Raw genomic sequence first — 7,889 nt, 5'->3', positions numbered from 1 at the left:
TACTCAACATGTCTGCTGAGTGGTTAGATTTGCTTTTCATTGAATTTTTGTGAATATTTATATTGTGGGAACTAGGAATGAAAATATTGTTCAAACAAGAAACATGAAAATGTGCATCATCAGAATAATGATGAACACATTTTCTCTTCAAACATTTCAGACTGAGTTTAGTATGATCTTGATCTTCATGAAGATCGTTCTGTCTCTGATAAGATGGATTATGTGGAGCAGGGAAATTATTTTACTGCTATTGTTAAATAATTGTCATCATTACCATTGCATTAATAATATAATCTGGAGTTTATATTGCGTTTAGAGGTTTAAACAGTGTGTCTTTCAGAAAGGCTAAAAGTAACAGGACAGGAAACAGGCTTGGAGAGTTTTGCAGAAGTGAAAGTTATTTTGAGCAGCAGGCTAAGACGAGGCTTTAACAATGTAACAGATAGCTTTAAGAAGGCCTTAAGATGTTATGCATACAGTTATTATGTTGACCTTGTATTTCAGGTGCAGTTATGACTATTTTATACACAATGCATATCTGTGCTTATTAAAGAGTTGGAGCTCGGTCAATTAATTGGGGGTTGGAAGCTTTGTTCGGCGCGATGTCCGGACAATCTATTGTGCAAGTGACTTGGAGCCATAGAAGGAATTGCAATACATGCTTACAAAACACTTATATATCAGATCATTTTATATTAAGCTTTTAAGTAGAGGTTCTTGGTTAAAACATTTATTTAGTAGAAGACATACATATAGTCTCAGTGAGCCTCTGGTCTGGTGAAAGGTCAGAAGTGCAACAGGTGAATTGAGAAAGAGCATGTGAGGTCGTGACACACACACATGAGTTAAATTTATTTAGAGGAGAGATTAGTCATGTCTGGTTGTAACTGCAAAAGTGTCTCGGTAAAAGAGGAACCGTCCTTGTCTTCTCGGCAAGAAAGAGGAACTGAAAGGTTGACCGGAGGAATCGGTCATGAAAATAGAAGATGATTTTCTGGGTTAAAAGTCATTGTGGTGTTGATCTGATCTATGTATAAAATGTATCTGTGACGCATGAAGGGGCGTCAGTAAATCAAACCCTGATGCTATAAAATATCTGTTTATGCTTTGAGTAAGTTGAAGACTAATTGCTGTCTGCGTACAGAGTTGTCTTCCCACACGTGTGTATTCATTAAAAATCATTGTTTGACCAAGAGCTTCTGGACCATGGGTGGTTTGTACTCTCCTTCCTCAATTTTTGAACCTTAACAATTATCAGGACATTACAGAGCATGTGAGGGATGGCATGAGTGCTTGAGGCAACTGTTGGTGTGATTTGGCGCTGTGTAAATAAAATTGAATTGAACTCCAGCGGGTGGTGAAAGAAGCTGGCAGAATTATTGGAACAAGTCTGCCAGAGATCAGTAATATCTTCCCCACTCGCTGTCTGAGACGGGTGCACAGTATTCTGCGGGACCAACATCACCCTGCGCGCCACCTTTTCCACCTGCTGCCCTCAGGGAGAAGGTACAGGTCTATACAGGCCAGAACATCCAGACTGGCCAACAGCCTGTATCCACAGGCTGTGAGGCTCCTGAACTCTCTGCCCCCCTCTCACGGACAATAACCATATCCAACTTCTTAATAGCACTGAACTTACTTGTCAGGTTCTCATGTTTACTTTTCATGTTCTCATGTTGTTGCTAAGGATTGTCTTATTGCACTGGAGTCACACTGGGTTAAATATTTACACTTGGGTTTTAAGGGGTATTTATTATTTTCTTCATTATTTTATTTACGGGTTGTACGGAAGCCCCAAATGCAATTTCATTGTTCTCTGACAATGACAATAAATAAATAAATACTAAATTGATCAGCAATGTATAAATGTGGATTGTAATAGTAAAACATTACATTTAAATAAGTGTGGTCACATGTGTGTTTAACTCTGTACTTACTGAGTGTTGTTCACTGTGAGCTGGACTGTGTGTTTGTGGTCTGTGGTTAACTGAAGCTAACAGCTCTGCAGTCGTCCAGCATCCTGTTTCTGATAGAAAGAAACACTTCAGCTGCAGGTGTTTCAACACAGAGCTGTTCAGTTTGAAATAGGAAGGAACGTGGAGATATCATCTGGAAAAGCAGTTCAATAAACTCTAAAAACAGACCATCAGTTCATTCAAAGTGAATGTTAATTACATGAAGAACTTGTTCACTGCTTTTATTTAAAAATTACCCTTTGGCTTTTCATTTTCATGTGACTCAAACATTTAATTTTTTTTCAGGCCTCATTCTAAATCTGAAATAATCTGTTATTTTCTGAGACTTGACATGTTGAAAAATTTGATTTTAGTTTAACTACAGTCTGAAGTCTGAAGCTGATGAGACTGCAGGGTGTTCTGGTTGGTCTAATAATAGTGTTCATGCTGTGAGAACATGTTTGCTTTCTGCTCTGTGGTTAACTGTGTCAGTCTGCATTAGAAGAAGATGCAGCTCTGTGGTCAGTCTGTGTTTCACAGCAGAGGTGTGAAAATGAGAAAACTAAAAAGCTGCTGTGGTTTATTAAAATAATCTCTTCATGAAGCTGCATAAAAAATCATCTGCAGTAATTTAAATGTTTTATTCTGCAGAGCGTGAACCAGCTGAAGACGTCAGTTATGGATAAACAAAGAGGCCCAGGTACAGCTGCTCTTTATCTTTGACTGTGGACAGAGACAAGCTAGCTGCTCACCCTGTTTACAGCCATCATGCTAAGCTAGGCTAGCCAAACCACACCATGAATCAACTCACAACTCAGGTATATAAAGGATAAACCACTTCAAGCTGCACAGAGCTGAGCAGGACAGAAACAGACTTAAAACATTTGATGGAAATCTGTGTGACAAAGTGGTTACCATGAACTCATTTACTTAACCATACTGATGATTTATTTTCTTGTTATTTTACAGTCACCCATAATGCTTTAATTTAGACATTGCTGGTGTAACTTTGCTTAACACACACTATCCCGGGTTTGTTTGTGGTAGCAGTAGTTACATCCATTACATCCATGTGTATGTTTTTTAAAGCAAACACTACTAATCATTTGAATTTTCTTCTGTTCACAGGCAAATGTCCGGTTAAATTATGTGTCTTTATTTTGTTTTGGTTATACTTACCATGTTTGTCCATGTTTTTTATTCAGGTCCTATATTTAAGACAGGTATATGGGAAGGGCCGCCCCAGTACTTCCTGTTTATGTAGGGTCATGAGGTCAATGATTGCATCATTGGGTTAGGGCAGGGGTCGGCAACCTGCGGCTCCGGAGCCTCATGCGGCTCTTTCGTCCTTATAGTCCTCCGTGTGGTTTGGGAAAATAAATTAAAAGTATTTAGCTGAAGTGTATTTTATTGATGTTAGTTCTTTTTTAACTTGTAGTTCTAAATTGGAAGATTATTGTGATATGGAAATATAAAAATAAAATTATATTCTATTATTTTTTCATCGCTCAAAATAAGCGTCACACTTGCGGAACCCGGTGTACCCGCCGAAACGCCGTGCATTTATCGAGACTTTCGACCCCAGGTAGGCCAATTATGGATCTTCGGATCCACATTATGTCAGCAGCTGTTCTCCTCCGTGAACTATGTTAAAAACAAACACCGCTCACGCCTCACAGACGACAGCTTACAGTCCTGCATAAAGATGAAAGTGACTTCGTACAGCCTGCAAGTCGTAAATCGTACAGATTTGCAGACGCTGTCCGCAGAGGTTCAGGAGCAGAAATCCCATTGTAAACATACGGCAGACCTGACAATGTTTGCATGAACAGGCTTTTCAGCATCTCTTTATTGACCACTTTTCACACACGGTTGCTGTACGCATACAGCTGGTGTTAAAGCTCACAGCTCGACACACACCAACACAACAGCATAAATAGCACAGATGTTAAGGCGGCAAAGCATGATTACGGGTGCCGCTAAGGTGTGTCCGCCTCCCCTGCAGCCCCGCCACACACATTAACCAGGTAAAATACATATTTAGGCAGAATTTTGCAAATATCTATTTTTCATCTTTTAGCAGCATAGTGCTTTTTTCCAGTTATTTTTTAAAAGTCATTCAACTCTACACTGCAGCATCTGGACTCCCCAGGAACCTACGCCAGGATCCTGTTTGTGGACTTCAGCTCTGCCTTCAACACCATCCTTCCAGACCATCTCCGAGGCAAGCTTTCCCAGATGAATGTGCCTGATCCCATCTGCCGGTGGATCACTGACTTCCTGACGGACAGGAAGCAGCATGTGAGGCTGGGAAAGAATGTCTCGGACTCCTGGACCATCAGCACCAGCTCCCCTCAGGGCTGTGTTCTTTCTCCTCTGCTCTTCTCCCGGTACACTAACTGCTGCACCTCCACCCACCAGTCTGTCAAGCTAATCAAGTTTGCAGATGACACCACCGTTATTGGACTCATCTCGGACGGGGATGAGTCTGCCTACAGGAGGGAGGTTGAACGTCTGGTGTCCTGGTGCAGCCACAACAACCTGGTGCTGAATGTCCAGAAGACAGAGAGTACTGGATGTTTGCAAAGATGATGGTCTGGTTCGGAAAGCCAGAATACAACTAGGAAATAGAAAACTATCAGAAGAGGGTGAAAGGCTCAATAAACCATCCACTCTTGAACGCCCTATACATAAATTAGTGGTCCTAATAGAAAGTAACTAGAATGTTCCAGTGGAACTTCTGTAAATGTGTATGGGATGGTTAAAGTATTAGGATTGACTTGCAAGTTTGTCACAATTAAGTACTGTTTGGTTCTGTAAATTCCTAGATTTATTCAAATTATTTACAGATTTCATAAATCATAGTAATTTGGTGGGAGTGTAACTGTCCCTGAGACAGTTAAAATAAAGTTGGTTATTTCATGTTTCTGTGATAGATTCATGCTTAATTTAGTTCATTTATTTATAAGATAAGATGATAAAAGTTTAACATTAATTAATTAAAAACATGTCTAAAATATGTGATTACAAAATATGGGTTTGTTAAATATGTAAAGTGCTGTAAAGTTTGTATGAGGTAAAGTTTGCAATTGTCACATGACCAGAGTTTGGTTGAGAGCACAACCATGGCATTGTGGAGCTAGCATGGATACATGGCTACAGATGCATCTACAGCCTCAACGTTAATGTTATTCTGCATGTGGTCCAAGAGGCGCACGCGGTATGGTTTCATGTATATTGTTTGTATAATGTTGCATACGTGTTCTACACTGGTAATGAGAGGACGTTTTTGTGATATCCATTATTGTGCATTTTCTCTGTTCTGCTTGCACAAGACTGTTCATGGACACTGACATGAGAGACTGATAAGCTCAAAACATTCATGTTGTAAACTTTGTGTTTCTTCAGTTTTCACGGTGTCTGAGGACAATGGGAGGGAGAGCCTTCAGTTTTCAGGCCCCTCTTCTGTGGAACCAGCTTCCAGTTTGGATTCGGGAGACAGACACTATCTCTACTTTTAAGATTAGGCTTAAAACTTTCCTTTTTGCTAAAGCATATAGTTAGGGCTGGACCAGGTGACCCTGAATCCTCCCTTAGTTATGCTGCAATAGATGTAGTCTGCCGGGGGATTCCCATGATGCATTGAGTTTTTCCTTTCCAGTCACCTTTCTCACTCACTATGTATTAATAGACCTCTTTGCATTGAATCATATCTGTTATTAACCTCTGTCTCTCTTCCACAGCTTGTCTTTTATCCTGTCTTCCTTCTCTCACCCCAACCGGTCGCAGCAGATGGCCCCGCCCCTCCCTGAGCCTGGTTCTGCCGGAGGTTTCTTCCTGTTAAAAGGGAGTTTTTCCTTCCCACTGTCGCCAAAGTGCTTGCTCATAGGGGGTCATATGATTGTTGGGTTTTTCTCTGTATCTATGAAGCGCCTTGAGGCGACTTTTCTTGTGATTTGGCGCTATATAAATAAAATTGAATTGAATTGAAATACCATTGTGAGGCATTTAAAGTCCAACAGCTCCCTCTAGTGGCCATATATAAACATGTGTGAGGATGGTGTTAATGTAAAATGTGTGACTGGGAAAAACAGTTTGCCAGCTCTAAACTCAAGTGGTATTCAGATGGCAGGGAGGATGCCAGACAGACCTTGTATTCCTAAACATATGGTGAGGGTGAGCTGAGAATACCTGGCAGAGGTCCTAGTCTGTGGGATTTTCAACTCCCAACTGCAGCAGAACTTCAATAGCAATAGGCTTGGGGCATTGAGTCTGATCCATGATCTGGACTATGCTCTGCACCTTCATTACTGTGGCTGCAAAGTGGTTGGTGAGTGTTGTGGTGCTATCCCCTGAACCGGATGACGGACTCCTACAATGAAGAGAGCCATCGAGCTAAAGAAGGTTTTTGGGCCCTTATTATGCAGTTACATAAATTTCAGTGCACTATTACTCAACTGTAACCACTGTTGCTACAATGATATTACATGAATACTAACTGGTTATTACAGTAATTGACTAGTAATAACCTATTATTAGCATCATTACGTTCTATTTCAACCTTGGTACTATTGCCACTTTATTACAGAGCTGTAATAGAAAGTGCTACTGTTTTTTATTTTTGTTGTTTGAGTTTTTGTTCATAACTGCTTTGATTCATGACATCTGTTTTTTTACTTCTTGAATGTAACATATATTTTAAATCTCTGCTCTCAGCATGTTGTACAGGAAGTAGAATTAAATTTTATTTTCAATCATAATACCAAGTTTATCTGGATCCATAGGCTGTTACTTTGTTACTTTGCCCCTGCAGGTGTGCATTAGTTCCATATATGGAACAAACAGCAACCACACCTTAGCAATGTGGTTGCTAAGGTGTTGCAATGGCACTGATGTCACACAGGTGCAGGGTATGTTGTGTAAAACAGGCTGATACACGGGAATACAGGTTAATACAGGTCTGTGGCTGCTTGGTACAGAGGTAGCTTTACCCACAGAGATTTAACTTTTTTATTTTATCTTTAGATTAATGAACAATTGACTTTTGTAAAACCTTTTGAGGGTAATTAAACAGCAGGTTTCTTTTTACCACTGAAAAAACAGACCTCACACCTTTTTTTTTAATCTTTCAATGGATAAACGTTCAATCCTGATGATCAGAGGAGTCTTCAAGTGATCCCTGCAAAACAGTAAGAATTAAAAACACTTTTGTTTCTAAGTAATCTTAGATCTGGGGCGATCGTGGCTCAAGAGTTGGGAGTTCGCCTTTAAATGGGAAAGTTGCCGGTTCGAGCCCCGGCTCGGACAGTCTCGGTCGTTGTGTCCTTGGGCAAGACACTTCACCTGTTGCCTACTGGCGGTGGTCAGAGGGCCCGGTGGCGCCAGTGTTCGGCAGCCTCGCCTCTGTCAGTGCGCCCCAGGGTGGCTGTGGCTACAATGTAGCTTGCCATCACCAGTGTGTGAATGCGTGGATGACTGGATGTGTAAAGCGCTTTGGGGTCCTTAGGGACTAGTAAAGCGCTATATAAATACAGGCCATTTACCATCTGATCTGTGACTTACAACAAGTCAGCAGCAGACAGACGAGTTCTCTGCAGATTATTTGCTGCTGCCTGTCTCTACATGTTTTCTCTGTGTGTGTTTCTGCTGCTTCTTTGTCCTCACTGTAAACAGATGTACTGAGAGACTCCTGCACTGATGTTTCATAGGAAAGTCCAAACAGCCTCACTGGTTCTCCATGAAGAACAAAGATTTGCTCTCTGTGGCTCCAACACGACTTAAAGACAATCAAAGGTGGACAAAGTTCTTCAGAACAGCTGTGGTTTTATGTTTTATGGAGGCTACAGCTAAATGCTGCCTCCTCTATAGTACAATATACATTTTTATACAGTGACGCCATTTTGACCTTTGTGTTTTCACCTCTTTTCTCATGAT

Source organism: Diplotaxodon limnothrissa, linkage group LG3, assembly GCF_057381915.1.
Source record: "Diplotaxodon limnothrissa isolate DT_005_m linkage group LG3, D_limnothrissa_male_GT1.1, whole genome shotgun sequence".
Taxonomy (NCBI): domain Eukaryota; kingdom Metazoa; phylum Chordata; class Actinopteri; order Cichliformes; family Cichlidae; genus Diplotaxodon; species Diplotaxodon limnothrissa.
This window is presented reverse-complemented; position numbering follows the sequence as displayed.